The following is a 16,613-nucleotide window of genomic DNA, read 5'->3' on the forward strand; positions in this document are numbered from 1 at the left end:
TAGTCTTTGATTGTAAGCTGTTCTGGGCATGGTCTGTCTCTTTACCGTGCAGTGCTCTGTATAATGAGATCTTGATTCTTACTGGAGCATATGAGCGCTACTGTAACATGCATATTAAATAATAAATCCCATGGTTTTAGGTCCTAATCTTGCATCGGGGTCTGTTAACATGGACCACTGCACCCTTGCAGAGATCACTGGAAGTCAACAGTTGCTGAGGTTAGCACTAGCAGCACTGGGGAGATATTGCGTATTTATATTGGACACATAGGACTAAATTAACCCAGCTGTAACTCCATTAGCTACATGGAATTAGAACAAGGATACTGGCAACTGGCAAGAGGCACATGGAGGGGTGCAGAGGGGTTACAAAATTCTCTTGAGTCTGGTATGTACATTCTGGTTCACCAGAGAAAGTCATGTGAGATCTTAAATAAAAGCCAGTGTCACACTGGTCATCAATATCATTGCAAAATGCATGTACAGATGTTGTGTAAAGAATTATGTATATAGCCTGAAAATAATGTTACTGATACCTTTGGCCCATTATATAGAATAACATTTGTCAGGCAGCCTTAATAGTAAAAATAAAAGTAGTAATAAACTAATCCTAAGACTGGGTTTTTGAGGACCAACACTGGGCTTGCTGCTGTGAAATATCCAGAGCAAGACGTGATCCCTGCTGCACAGAGCCCCAGAGCAATACCAACACGGAATATACAGAGCAGGATGGCATTGATGTGATTTCAGTATGAGAATTTTGCAATCAAAATAAGATACTGAACGTATCTAGCTGACCTACCAGAGAAAAAGCTCTTACTTCAGAGAACGATATTATAATAGGTTAGAGAGTTATGGAGTGATACTGCTTTAAAATCCCTTCTCCCCCCACAATCAGTGGGCATTCCTTGTCATTGCTCAGGAGGTCTATCTGACCAGCTATGCAGGGGCTGTATGAATTAAGGATTAATGTAGTTTTGTTTACTGGAGTAACTGGACTCACTGTGTGTATGTCAGTTTCCCACACATCACTGGGAAGACAGACCCTGAAAACGCCAGAGTTTCTCTGTTCAGGTGATAGGTCTGAGAATTTGGAAGGGACTCCAATTTTGGCACTTCTAGATGCCTTGTAAATTGTGTGTGTCATTAGGTTGGAATAAAAACAATTCTCATGTTAAACTTCAGAGATCTGAAAACTGGGGCACTACTTATCTGTGCTCAAACACACCAGACGAGACAGTGTGCTGATTTAATGAAGCATAATGATGTGATTAATATTTGTTACATGTTCCTTCCCTTTTTAAAATACAATGTAATAAAAGCAGTTCCCTGTGAAAGAAGAATGCCAGTGTGCGATAATGTACTGCTTTACATATTAGGGGACTAGATTCTTTATATGGATTGAATTCACCCACAGTTTTAAAAAAATAAAATGCAGAGTATTTGAACTACTGCGCAGCCCAATTAAATCAAAACCTAGTGAGGGAATAACCCTGCTGAAAGATTACACTTCCCTTCACTAAACCTCAAAGACTAAGACAAAGAAGCTCTTCTGAAGATATGCCTGCCATAGGGATAAAGTGCTTAAGGAAGGCATCCTGTGTGCATCAAGTTTGAGATTAACAGGTCTCTACTGCACTTTATCTTAAATTACTTTATAAAAAGAACCATCACTCCAGGATGAGCTCTGGCAGTGTCTGTTGTCTGCCTGCAGACTAGATCATCATTAGCAGTGGCCCTTATCTAGCCTTTGCCTATGCTGCAGGATTTCTAATGCCACCCAACCCATTGGAATTTAATGCTTCCATTTTAATTATGTTTAATCTTTTGCTACTGTAGATCCAGCTGTATAAATTATTTAAGAGGTAGAAAGTTTTTCCTCCGTAATTAATGACAGGTTTGTTAGATATGGTACCAGCCTGAGGATTTGCTTTCCATACACAGTTCTCTAACAATCTCATCATTACCTAATATAACAACCAGCCTCCACGGCTTTATACAGTTATAATCAATGGCTCATACCAATAGCACTCGAGGAGGAAAGATTGTGGTAGAGTTGGATGCACTTGTTATTGCTGACAGATAAGAGGTTGTTTCTTGATAGTATATGGCCCATTTTCCAGCTAATCAGGAAATACTGTGTGATATCAGAACTTAACAAACTAACTTCTTTTATGTCCGACCTTGACCAGATTTTAACCTTGAAAATGATGTGTTGCCATACACCTAATAGATAGTAAAATATGTACAGTAGGCCAAGAAAACCCATGCTGGTAATAAATACTTCACAAGGGCCTCTTTCTAATTTCCCTTTCTTCCATTGTCTGCTTGATAAGGGAGTAGAGTTCTACCATTAAGTGTACTGCAGGGGTCTTTACGAAGGGTTCATTTTCCTTCAGCATCATTTGAAGTACCATAGGTCACCTCCTTAATAGGAGCCCTTGTTATACTTCTGAGCAATGAATCCTTTCCCCCATCAGGTACTAGATACAGTCAGTCTTGTCAGTTCTAATCAAAGGATCTTTGGTTTTTCAGATGATGGATAAACACAGCTCATTCGCCAAAGTTCAGCAGTGAAAGCACTTCAAAGCTACTATAGTGGCTTGCCTGGATTAGCAGAACGTGTCTTTGAACATGGCACCAAATGTGTGGTAGTTCAACACATTGGGCTTAATTTAGTCAGATCGTAAACCTAACCAGAGTGTGTCTCTAGAGCTTTGGATTCTCCTATGTCTCTAGCTGTGTAACCTCAGTATATTTTTAAAATGATGTCCAGGATAAATACCCCTTCCCACACACCTTATAAATCTAAATTAATGATGATGTCCTCTGTCCAAAGATTGTTCCTGTTATAATTCCTTCTTTTGCATATTATGCAATGAAACTGAAACCCATTTTGAAATCCTTCTGTCTGTATCCAGGGAAATGAACACAAACATAATGGAAGGACAACTTCCTACAGTGGATTGTGCAGTTATTATGATTATTTTTGTAATATCTGGCAAGACAGGGCCAAAGTCTAGGATGCTCTCTGCACCCTCCAGAGGTTCAAAAGCAGCATGTTGCTTGGACAGAGCTGGCAGCAGTGGAATCTAGAAACTAGAGACAAGGAAAGCCAAGCCAGGGGAGTAGGAGAATGTCTAATGCAGCAACAGTAAACTCCTGGTGCGGGGTTCTAACCGTGCATTGTGATCTTTGTGTCATGATGTTGCATTTATGTTCTGTTGAAACATTGCAACAGGCATTGCAGTGCACCCTGAGGCTGCTGGGCTGTGGCTCTGCAATGTCACGTGCTAGCAGCTCTGCTAGGTTTGAGCACCGCTATTTTAGGAGTACGTTGTATGGCCCTGCCAGCCTTATGACACGCCTCTTGATATTTTTTTTCATAGCAAAAGGGGAACATATTTCTTCCAAAGAGTGCTGGGGGGCGGGGGGAAAGGAATTAAATGGAGACTTTAAACCCTACAGTTTCTTTCTGGTGGGTCCACTTACAAAGTAGGGCTGTGCACATACCCCAAAGAGGAAATACAAGCTCCCGTATATTCACACTGAGGCCAACTTCGAGCCTTAAAAACGAAACCCAAACCACGACTGTGGCCCAAATTCTGCATAAAGCCCTGGACAAATGCAGGGATCCGCCACTGAGAGTCCTTTGCAAGGCCAGGGTTTTAGGCCCTAATCCCTCACTTCCTCCAGCCTGGAAGACTCCCCCAGTAGCGCTGATGGCTTTATAATGAAAAGTGCAGTTCTGCTGTCAGGGTCAGCTCTAGATCACAGAGACGTCAGGGATAAAATGATGGGAATCCATAATTTGCTGTGATCTGCAGATAGGAACGATTAAAACTTGTGTTTTGGCAGGCCTGCTTCGTGACTCACAAGGTGCTAATGCATTGGCATAGCTGTATATAATTTATTCGGGGCATTAAGTGCGTTAGAAAACAGATTAGGAAGGGAGAATTCTGAGCACCGAGAGAGAGGGCATTCACCCTTATGCTGTGAAATCAGCACTGTTCTCCCTCTTAGAGACTGGAACTCTTGGGCTCAGGTGAATGACCACAGTTAGTCAACTGACCCTCGTTTGCTTGTATGCTATAAGAGACTGTGAGTGACTGCATCCTGAGAGTCCTGCTTTCAAAACTTAAGGCCCTTTAAAATGCAGCTCCTTTCACACTGCTACCCCACGTTTCTTCCTTTCAAAATTATTCAGACTTCTTAAGGAATGGGTGGAGAGTGCATGAGAACAAGCCAAAAGAATTATGTTTTTCTGATCTTTTGCTCCTGACAGCCTTGCTGATGTGCAGTGAAATATAAATGGCTTAAAGCATGATTCACTATTAAACATTAAAGAGAAAAAGTTCAGCTATTCATAAATTAATGTTAAATCTGTTTTCTGCAGCCGTGTAAAGCTTGTGATAGCTCACTTGCCTATAGTTAGCAAAGAGAAATGCTCTCTGAAGAATCACATGCCATCGTTTCTGTTGACAGCTATTAAGAAAAATATTTAAAATACCTTTTAAAATTGTATATGTAATTCTTGTAAAGTGACATTGCATTTTTTCATTAAGTCATCACCCTGTAGTGGGACTGGAATTTGTGACATACTAATTAACTCTGATTTAACACAACCATTATTTTGGGACTTAATGGTTAGAGAGCATTGTCTAATATTATATAGCAATTAATATGATTAAGGAAAACAAGTTAAGTAAAATGGGAAGAAAGTTAACATGGCAGTTCAGGGATACAGATAGGATTTTGTATCTTTATGCTAAGTAAAATAAAGGATCTGTAATTTATCTTTATCAGAGGAGGTAAGGGGACAGAATGTGCTGGACTTATTCAAACTATTCAGTTTGGGTGTAATTCACTCCTTTTGAAGAAGGCAAGATCAAACCCTATGTACCATGTAAGTCCCACTTAAGACCTGTTTTTGATCTTAAGTGGGATTTATGTAGTGCATAGGCCTTGAGCTGGCCACAGAAGTGATTTTCACCCCACATCCCAATTCCTGAAGACATGGCATAGTCCAAACTCCGGTTGAAGTCAAGGATCTCAGGAGTGAGTCCCAAGGGTGGAATTATAGATTCATAGATTCCAGGGACAGAAGGAACCCTTGGGTTTGTCTAATCTGAGCTCCTGTAGAACACAGGCCAGAGAACTGCCCCAGAATAATCCCTAGAGCAGATCTTTTAGAAGATCATCCACTCTTGATTTTAAAAGGGTCAGTTATGAGGAATCCACCATGACCCTGGGGAAATCGTTTCAGTGGCTAATGACCCTCACTGTTAAAAATCAAGTATCAGAGGGGTAGCCGTGTTAGTCTGGTTCTGTAGAAGCAGCAAAGAATCCTGTGGCACCTTATAGACTAACAGACGTTTTGCAGCATGAGCTTTCGTGGGTGAATACCCACTTCTTCAGATGCAGATGTACTGTTAAAAATGTACATCTTATTTCCAGTGTGACTTTGTCTAGTTTCAACTTCCAGCCATTGGATCCTGTTATGCCTTTCTCTATTAGATTAAAGAGCCCATTCTCAAATATTTGTTCTCCATATAGGTAGTTAGAGAGTAATCAAGCCACCCCTTAACCTTTTCTTTGTTTAAGCTTTAATAGATAGACTGAAGGTGCTGAGTTGCTATAAGGCAGGTTTTCTAACTCTTGAATCATTCTTATGGCTCTTCTCTGGACCCTTTCCAATTTATCAGCATCCTTTTTGAATTTTAGACACCAGAACTGGACACAGCATTCCAGCAATGGTCACACCAGTGCCAGCTACCGAGGTAAAATAATCTCTCTTGCTAATCAGAAGTCTCCTGTTTAGGATCACATTAGCCCTTTGGGCCACAGCATTGCACTGGGTGCTCATGTTCAGCTGATTATCCACCACAACCCTCAAATCTTTTTCAGAGTCCCTGCTTCCCAAGATAGACTCTCCCCTGGCGTATGGACCGTGTTCTTTGTTCCTAGATGTATATATTTACATTTAGCCATGTTAAAACACATATTGTTTACTTGCACCCAGCTTACTAAGTGATCGAGATCGTTTGGTATCATTGACTATTATTATTAAAAGGCTTTATTGGTAAAGAGGAATATGTATTTACTGTGTTCCAGCAGTGATCTAATTCTTATATACCTATTCAAATAGTCTTGTTACAAAAATTTCTCTCCAGAAATACTCGTGAAATTCTTGAAGTTTTACAGGAGATTTTGAGTTAACCACGCAAACTAATTAAGTGAAATTATCCTAATTTGTTTATTATGTTAATGATTTGAGTTAATTTATAGTAATTTAGCATGCATTACTAAAGATTTATTATGTTTCCTACAAAATGACTTAAGAGCTATAAATCCCATGGTTAAATGTAATTAGTGGAGACATATTTATCGAAAGGGATAATTACATCTGATAAAAGTTCTTCAGTTAGGCTTAATTAAAACAGATTATTCCCCCATAAATGAAAAATAAATATGGTAATTTTCTGAGTAGATTTTTATTGCAAAAATGAATATCTCAGCATTTTAATATTTTAAAAGGAGTGGGAAAATAAACGAAATAACTGATTGGTTCCCAATAAACTATGATTAATAATCCCTGGGAAACAGATACTTTTCAGGAGTAAACAGTTTGCTACGTAATGACCAAAGAGTAGAACCTGCTCAGAAAAATCAACCACTAACTTGTTTTTAAGTGGGCTGTTGCTGCTTTGAACAACAATGAAGAGCGGGTTAGGAAAATTAAATTTTCTTCCAATGAGACTAATCCTGGCTCAGCTAAGAAGTAGTGCTGTGGGGGAAAATGGATGTTAAGCACCCTGGAAGTAATTTGTACTGATAGTAACATGAGCCATGCTCTGTAAAATATATAGTAAATTTACAACTTTTTCTGAGGCTAACCGAATATGTTTAATACACATCAGTGCACATGCAGAGATTAAACTGTAAATCTGTGTTTTCATAATTTATATATTAATACTACGTAAAAGCACTTTCCACTGGGCCCTTCTCTGTAAATCACACTGCAAATAGTGGAGCATAATTCAGAAAAGCAAAAAATTAGATGCACAGCCAGATTCTTTCCTACCCTGAGGTCTGCTCAGCAACGTATGGGTGGGTGCATCAAAGAACCAACCGGTTTTGACACTTTCTTTCTCGAGCTGTCCTGTTCCTTACAGGAAGCCAGGAATTTTCCATCAAAATGTTTTTGCAATGGAAAACGCAATGTCTGCAAAACAAAACAGAGACTGAAATCAAAACAAAACATTTCGTTTCGTGGCAAAATGTTTGTTTGACCCAGAATAATTTTTTTTTACTTTTTGATTCACTGAAAATTTCAAAAGTTTTCATGTTTGGTTCAACTCAAATTAATTTTTTTTAATTTTTCAGAATTGCCAGTGAACAGAAAATCCCTTATTCTGCCAGCTCTGCCTGAGACAGTGTGTGTCAATTTTCTCATATACGGTATATAGTGATGCAAGATCTCTGACACCTTGCCCTCAGATCTACTGAGGCAACTGACTTACAGAATTGTTGACAGGTGTATCTGGGAGGGAAGTGCTGGGTCTGGGGAACACGCAGTGGGGTTGATTTTGCTAAAATTTTAATGTTGAGCGATTCCAAGGCAAACAAAACGGAAATGGCCATGTAGGTGGCTGCTGAGTCAGCTGCAGCACTGCAGAGGAGCTGGGTCACTCAGAGTCTCCTTTTTGTCACAGCGGCCAAAGGGGTATGCAGGCAAATGAGCAGCAGCATACGCAAACTGCCAGAGTTATCAGCCCATGGATGTTGGAGTGTGAGGAGGGAAGGAAGAGAGAAGACTCTGTTTGTAGGGTGCAGATAGCTGACGTTCAATGCTGCTATTCAAGAGTAGAGGTTGCTTCCATTAACCTCTCTGTCTTAGCACTTACAAGGAGAAAACCTGACAGGGCAGTGGGCCAGGGACTGTAGCTGGGGCTACAGAATGTGTCGGTATAGGGCTTAAAGGAGAGGAAGGAGATTGGCCGAGGGTCTCAGGAGCTGTGCTGGCTAGGGTGCAGGGCTGAGAGAGCTGGTGAAGCGTAGCCAGCGCAGCGGCAAAAGCTTTCAGGGATGCTCGAGCTTCCAGTACTCAGAGCTTGTCAGGCTGCTAGGCCCTTGCTGCTTCACAGAAAAAGTAGAGACACCATGCCCCAGACTAGCCCGCTGGGGGATTCAACTGGGATGTGGGCTCAAGTCCCTGGTCCAAATCAGGCAGAGTAGGGTCTTGAACCCATGTTTCCTGCTGGTCTATCCTGGGGTGGGTCTCTCACCTGGCTTTGACCAGAAATTCCATCCTGGACCTGAGAACCCTTTTCTGATGAAAATTTTGTCAGACACGCCATGTTCCTGTGAACATTTTTGTTTAGAACAACTGATGTTTTCCAACAAAAGCCTGGCTTAACCAAAAAATTCCCAACCAGCCCTACTGCCAGGAGGGGAGTGGGATAATACTTGGAGACAGGGATTGTGTTGGCTGGGGTCGCCTGCCCATGGACTTTCCTGCCTTTTTAGCGCTTGAGGTGTTGTGAGTAAATAAATGTGTTGTGTTGTTATGAGGAATGCTCTGGTTTCCCTTCAGATCATATGAATCTTTTCTTTTCCAAATACACTTGCACACTGTCAACTCTGCTAACAGATTGTGTGTGGATTCCTGCGAGGTGTGAGACATTTACAATTATGTTCCTGTGTTCGATATTCAGAGACCACTTTAAAATATTTGTATTCATCAAGTCAAAGGATTAATTCACTTATTTTCAGGCTAAGAGTACCAGAGTATCCCTAATCCTCTCTTCATTTTGGGGCATGAAAGGACCAGTCTTTCCCCACAACCTGTTCTAGCTACATTTCTGTTGACTTTTTTGTCATTAATGTTTGCTATTTCCACACTGTAGATACCTACCATGAAGAGCTTTTGTTCACTCAGATGATTTCTGCAGCTCCTTAAACATTTTGATTGCAATGGTTACAAGAAACTGCTGGTGAAATCAGCCCTACGTCTGAATTGTTAATTATTGCAGCAGATGTTCACTCCTTCCTTCAATACAAATCCTGATTCGAACCCCTTCGTTCCTAAAATCCAAAGGGGCACACTCCATGTCTTCTTCCAGCCAGGGTCAATATTTTGTTAGTCAATCATGACTTTAAAAAATGCATGATGTATTTATTTATTTATTCATTGAAAGTTCAGCCTTCTTTTATGGACCTTTTTCTTTTTATTCCCTGGCTGGTTTTGTTTGCTCAAAATTTGGCATAAATGCAAAGGGTTTGAGTCCCAGTTCAATATTATGACATTAATTGACTCTCGTCTCCAAGATAGCAGCTATGCCTTTGTGTTTGAAATCCATTTCTTTGGGCCATGTAAGATTCATGCCATAATTGATTTCACAGTCCATACCCGCAAAAGGAACTTTGCTCATCTCCTTGTGTCAAACATAGTGGAGGCAAATTAATCCCTGGTGCAATGTCAGTAGAATTACACAGGACCCTTTGTGCATTGTCTGATGCTGCCTGTATGGAAGAGACGGTTCAGCTGCTCCCATGGCCTGAATCCCCTTTGCCCTGGACCAGGGGACAGCCCTCTATAGGTAGGAGGTTGAGGACAGGGTGGTGCACCATACCATCAATGGAGCAGGAAACCTGCAGGAAAGTTAGTGCTTCCTTAGGGAGATCCTTTTAACTTTGCAAATTCCCTTTGGAGGGGATTCTGTGAACACCCCCACAGCCTGGGGAGTCCCCAGCAGTGCAGCTCCAGTGATACTGTGCTGCCAAGGAGACCAGACAGGCACCAACGAGTGGCTCATAGAATCATAGAACTAGGAGGGACCTCACGAGGTCTAGTCTAGTCCCCTGCACTCGTGGCAGGACTAATACTCGATAGGCCTTCATGCAATGCGGGGCTGGGTCTCTGGCAGGTTTCCAAGATCCACCAGTGTCCAGGAAACCCCTGCCCCAATGGAAGAATTTGAGTAAAGCCTGTGTCAGGAACCTCATGGAATTTCTCATTTCCCCCCTATGAGCACCCACTCCATCAGCAGAAAGGGTGAGCTGGGACAGATATTATACAAAGGGGATGGGTTGTGTCACTGTGATGTCTCTGGCACTCTCTTCATTTTTATTTAATGTTTATATGGCAATAGCGACTGGGCGTCCCAGTCAGGATCAGAGCCCCAGTGTGCTGGGCACTACAAACATATACAAAGACATTACCCCTGCTCCACAAGCTTCTGGTCTAAGAAAATGAAACAGGCAGGATGGGGGGAGTTAATTTGATGGTGACATCATCAGCCAGGTGGAGAGCCAGTAGCCCGCCATCGAAACAAGTCACTGGGCGCTCGTCAAGAGTATGTGACATAGTCCTAGGTTGACCACAGCTGCATTGCAGGTCATTAGAAACACCCCATTTAAAGAGATTGGCTGCACAGTTGCCCATACCTATTTGAAACCAGTTCAGAGGTGATGACAAGTGCCTTGGCAGATCAAAACCTGGTGGCCAGCCAGTTGGGTCAGTGACGAGAAAGTGATTAACAACTGTCATTGCTGACCACTCATTACACCAAGCAGATTCCACCATCCTATGGTGGCATAAATTACCATAAAGGGTGTCTAGAAGACAGGTGAGCTGGCGGTGGTTGAAGAGGTCTGCATACAAAGGCAGGTCACTATTTTCATGGATCTTGGGCAGCAGCAAGATAGGGGCCTTCTCACGGCGAATATGGGGCAGTGCTATGTTACTAAGCATTGGCAGCCATGGCAACGGAGTTGCACATAAAGTCCCAGTAACAATACGCATAGCTTTGTTAAGCTCTCCATCGAGCAGCCTTGTGTGAGACGAACGACACCAGACACTGAAATATTTGCATGCCCTCCAGGCTACTATTGTATCTATCGTTAGGATATTACTTGACATTTTGAACAATTAGTCTCTCAGTTATTTTACACAGCATAAATCGAATTTATTGTTATGTAAACTATGGAATGTCGTGAATGTCCGTTACAAAATTCAGCGTATTTCCTAGCTGTCTTTACCAGAGTTCAATGAACTCTTTAAAATCTCAATACAGTACATAGGCTCCTGAAATGACTTCAGACAAACATTCTGAAACTTAATTAACTTTGACTCTAAATATTAAATTAGATTAACTTTCCATACCCATCATATAAATGACAGCACATTGGCAGAAGATAAGTAAACAGTGTTTTATGTACTCTTCAAACTACTGTGCTGCATGGATATTATTATTTGAGTCACCATAGTGCTTATCTATGGTAACTATAGGTAGAGAGGTGAAGGTAAACGATAGACAAAAATTCTCTTGGAATAGTTTTAAAAAGCATCTAAAGGCAAAGAGTAACAGAATACACAGATGATGAAAATTGCAACAATCATGCATCATTGGTTGCATAAATGTTCTCAATCTGAAATGCAAGTGCCCATAATTTGGTAACAGTGTGGTTTAAATGGGTTGTCTTCTTTGCAAACTGTGAACCTAAATATAAAAGAATATGGTGCTGCTTTTTTTATTTCTAGAATGTAGAGATCAAAACAAAGCAATCAGATCTAGTTCATTTCCCCTCTTTCCTTTCTTCTGGTTAGTTATTTATGGGGATGTTGGTTTTTTTAGGGGACACAGACCAGAGCAGGGAAATCAGTCATGCACAGTACCTTTTAAAATGTTATTTCTGTTGTGGTTCCCCTTAGTGAATTGATCCGCAGCATCAAGAAGTGGTTCAAATCCCAGTTCTGTTGAAAAGGCTGAGATATGAATGATGAGTCATGTTTGCATATCTTGGGTTCACTAGACAATTGGGTCACTTTCCTTCCTGAGTCTCAGGATTAACAACCTTCCCAACAGGGATTTTTAAAAAAAGCATCTCTCCACACCCTGAATTCTGCTCCACGGGGACTCAGTAGACCTTGTTATCTCTTACCTGACTCACTGCTTGAGTAAGAAAGGGTTTCTCTGGAAGCACTTTGTGCAAAATAAAACCCCACCAAACCTGGCCATGTCTCAAAAACAAGACTCTAGTGAATCAACTATATCAAAACAGAGGCAGACTATAAAGAGGCCATGAAACAAAGAAGATCAACAAAGATTTCTTTTGGGGAAAGGGATAACTAGTGAGTACCGTAGTAACAAAGTTGAGAAGCTGTTTGTTTTTGGGAGGTGACAATGCGTGACCTTCTCACCATTGTGATTGTATTTTGAATTTAATTCTGACTATATTTAAATAAGAAAGGGTTTTGTTTTGAATGTGTAAACTCCTGGGAGCTGTAAATATTGACAGCTGGTTTCTTGTGTTATCTACTGGTATGTTGTCTGAGTGGTGGACAATGACATAAAATACACAAGTGGCTTGATCCTGATTGGTGCTGAGATCTGTAACATCCACTGACTAGTGTGACAACTTCTGATGCCTGGTATCTGATGGTACAAACAACAAATTCGATGTTGGGTAAGTGATGCAGCCACTCCATCATGGCCGTGGCATCCAGAGACATCAAGCACACCCATCTGCCATCAAGATGAGGAAGAGGGCAGTCCATGACCAGCAGGTCTGCTGTTTGTTCTTGAGCTCCACAGGGGTGAGGATGGGGGAGCTCAAGCAGCCTCAACAGTAAAGGTGTAAGTTGAACTGCCCGTCACCACAATGTGTCAACTGTAATGAAGAAGGATCTTTCGGTTCATATTGTTGTTCTGGGGGCATGCAAGAACTGATCTGGAGGGAGACTAGGGGCCACAGATCTGAGTTGTCTAGCTGCCAACTCACAGTGTGAGATGAATGTGCGCAGCCTCTCTTAGGATCTGGCCCCAAATAACCTACCCAGAGTAACTGGGCAAACTGACCTGTGTAGTACCAGGGCCACATCGTATTACTGAATAGTTTATTACCTGTAAACAAAACCTTCCTCTTTAAAGACACAGAGAAGAGAGAGTCATGCTTTATATTATAAAAGATTAACAGATATTTTAATAAATAGTTAATCATAGATTGGTATAGGATCCAATAGGTTCCTTATGACCATACAAAACATCTGCTGCTGCTGTACTTCTAACCAGCTAGAAGATATACAGCTATCTATGATAGGCTTATAACAGCTAGAAAGCATTTATTAACCCTTTACTAACCCTTTGGAACCTTAATATTCAATGTCACTGAAGAGAGAGCTAAAGACTTGCTAACTTTCTCCTGGAACTGGGACAGTGTAGAGGGCAGATGGTGCCCTCCTTAGAATGCTGATTATCAACATACAAGAGCAGGATTGTTTGTCTGAAGACAAGGAAACACAACTCCTCTTTTCCGAAACAACGTTATCTCTAAGTGTTTATCCTACTCCCTGCAACCAGGGTGTTAGGAACCCAGAAATCCACCAAGAAAAGGGTTTTCTCTGCAACTTTTTGGGATTACTCAGGCAAGTCAGTTGCTCCTTTTTTCAATGGCTTAAATAACAAAACCATTGAATATTCTTCATCTGGAGTAAAAGAATAGACTGAGCATCCTCTGCATTGCACTGCTGTGGGATGTAGTGGATCAGGCAGTTCCAGCCCTGTGGGGACCAGCTCTCAGAGGAGCAGAGATCCAACCCAGTGCAGGCTCCTGAGAGCCAACACAGACCCCACAGGATTCCGGATCTGGGAGGTAAGAGGACCCTGCCCCACCCAGGAGTGAAGACTCCATAGGGGGACCCTTTTTGTTGAAGCCAGCGAACATTCACAGCACTGCAGCACTGGTCTCTGGACTCATCCCCAGCGTCTCATCTGTCTGCAAGGTGCCAGGGAGGGACCTGGGGATTAGGAAGAGCTGGGAGTGTTGGAAGGTGGGAATTCGTTGATGTGTTAGTACCTAAACCTTTCTTTCCCCAGATCCGATTCTCCTGCTCCCAGTAAAGTCCGCCTGTGTTCTATTGTTATTTTGGGGTGTGTCATGGCTTTGCTAGGGTTTGTGCTGATGTACATTGTTGTTTTTTATGTACTGGGCTTTATACTCCTCGCTGGCAGAGGTAGCATTACTCATTTTCCCAAAGGAAGCACCCGTTGTGTCTCAAGCACAGTGAGGAGGAGTCACCTTGGTTGGAGGAATCAGGCACTGTTAAAAAAAGAACCCAGGACCCAATCCATGTGAGGAGAGCTAGGGGAGAAGTCACTCCAAGTAGCAAGTGCCAGGGCAGAGGCATAAGCCACAACATCCATGTCACTTTTGCGAACCTTGGCCCCGCTCTTGTCACAGAATATCAGGCCTTGTGTGGAAAATCAAACTCTTGGCTTTCCCTTGATAATTTTTATGAGCTCTCTCTTTCTCAACCAATCAGGCTACTTCTGCTGAAAGAAGAGAGAGAAATATAGCACTGTTATTTCTATACTTTAGTTACTCTTTATTAAAGAGAAACAGAGAGACAGGACAAATAATTTCCTTACAAATGTATTAAGAAAGGGTGCCAAACACAAGAGGTGAGGGAATACAGAAGAGACAAAGATAATCAGATCTTTGGTAAAAATAATGGGTACACTATATGCACTTTCATCCCACAGAACTGCAGGGTAATATTGGCAATGTGAGGTTAGGCTGGGAAAAAGAACTGAAGCAGTACATTCCTCCAGTTGATAGGAAAGACATCATACTGATGACTATAAGCAGTAAAAGTGCCCCATCCTGGAGAGGATACCAATGGGGAATTAGCATTAGGTACACTACTTTTGCAAACAAAATAGACACAATATTCCCAGCAAAGTACTAACTGTTTGGCACTCCAAGCTTACAGTGAAAGGGGGCCAAATAAATACCTATTACTGTGTGTATTTTGCAAGCACTCAGAGGGACCAGCTGAGATGAGGACTCCATTGTGCTAGGCACTGTACATACACATACTAAAAGACACTCCCTGCTCTGGAGAGCTGACCGTCTAAGAAGACAACACAGACAATGGGTTGGGAGAAAGAAGAATTATCATTCCTCTACAGCTGGGGATCTGAGCCCCAGAGGGATTAGATGACTTCACCAAGGCATCAGTGATAGAACTAGGAACTGAACACTGATCTCCTGGCCTGTGCTTTTACCCCTGGACCATCTCCCCTTTCTAGACAGATAAAATTCAATGCCCATGTTTTCAGCTTGCTAAAATGACCAAATAGACTTTACAGAAAAATAAAATGAGACATAGCTGTTCAATAGGTTTAAAGAATAAACCACTTTTCTTCCCCTCCAAGAATCAAGAGGACTGAAGACCAAAGTTTTACCAAGTTGACTTAAGAGAAATCTTGACCCTCCCTCCCAAAAATAAAATAAAATAAAATAAAATAAAATAAAATAAAATAAAATAAAGCACAGACTAGGATAAAAGCAAATAGAAAGTAGGGAGCACATAACGAGTCACAGACAAGTAGGAGCAAGCAGTGATTTACTGTGTGCTGTTATAAGAAACTGACTTATCAATTCATAAATTCATGGTAAGCCTGTTTTTTGTATTATCATCTCTATTATCTTCAGTCCTTAGGATTGATAACACACTACACAAGTAATCCTCAGGCCTTTCAGTCTCTGTCACCTAACTCACAGATTTCTTTTCTTTATGCTGTTTAGGCCTTGGGTCTGTGGAGACATCTGTGGTAGAGACAAATGTGCTGGACACAGAAGCAGGAACAAGCGTCTGTGGCTGAACTTGTCCCAAGTGGGAGAATAAGGTACTGATCCAGGACACTTATCTCACCTGCTTTCATTGGGCTCCTCCCCTGGTACGCATTGAGCCCTGGATGATATGAATGTGTACCCACTAGCAGAGTGGGGGTCTTCGCTCTCCTTCTAGTGATTGGCTCACAGAAGAGGATAAAAGTCTACTATAGTCACCGGTACAGGAGTTAGGTCTTTCGCTCAAGCAGTGTAGATCATCCTTTTGACAATGAAGGTCCTGGAGTGCAATCCCACTGACAGCCCAGGCGGGGACATTATGATGTGACATGCTCAATAGCAGCAGGTGTCACTTTCCAAGGCCAGGCCACCCTTTAATCCTTTTCTGTCCATTCAGAACAAAGTAGTTGCTAACTCCCTTTGGTGGATTTTTTCCCTTCTTTTTAATGGCACTAGAATAACCTTGGGGGACTAGAGGGCTTTTTCTTCATTTTGTTGTGGCCCCTCCCCCGCCATGGTGGTCTTTCTTCCCCCTTTGTTCCTGCTGGTCCTGATTGTGACCTTTCCCAGAACCCAGGCCTTGCCTAGGGATACTCCTAGGAGTTACATACACAACGTTCATCTCCATTCAAAATGCCTAGTAGCGAGGATGCAAATTTGGGAACAGCCAGGAGCATATAGTCACAAATATAATATCATTCACTCCTTAAAACAGCTGTCGTTCAGCTCAAAGCTAGGTATCCAGTGGGACCCATCAGCATTCTTCTAAAGCAGGGGTAGGCAACCTATGGCACGCGTGCCGAAGGCAGCAGGCGAGCTGATTCTCAGTGGCACTCACACTGCCGGGTCCTGGCCACCGGTCCGGGGGGCTCTGCATTTTAATTTAATTTTAAATGAAGCTTCTTAAACGTTTTAAAAACCTTATTTACTTTACATACAATAATAGTTTAGTTATATAATATAGACTTATAGAA

General features: G+C 41.8%; 1 long non-coding RNA gene across 6 annotated transcripts in view; it reads left to right on the forward strand.

Moving 5' to 3' along the window:
- LOC123374008 overlaps positions 1 to 16,407 on the forward strand; it is a 141,170-nt gene extending 124,763 nt beyond the window's left edge. For all 6 annotated transcript variants that reach the window (XR_006580966.1, XR_006580969.1, XR_006580961.1 and 3 more), the window contains one exon: positions 15,595 to 16,407. This is a non-coding gene — a long non-coding RNA (uncharacterized LOC123374008). The remainder of the gene's footprint in view (positions 1 to 15,594) is intronic.
- The last annotated feature ends 206 nt before the right edge of the window (positions 16,408 to 16,613 follow it).

Source organism: Mauremys mutica, chromosome 7, assembly GCF_020497125.1.
Source record: "Mauremys mutica isolate MM-2020 ecotype Southern chromosome 7, ASM2049712v1, whole genome shotgun sequence".
Lineage (NCBI taxonomy): Eukaryota > Metazoa > Chordata > Testudines > Geoemydidae > Mauremys > Mauremys mutica.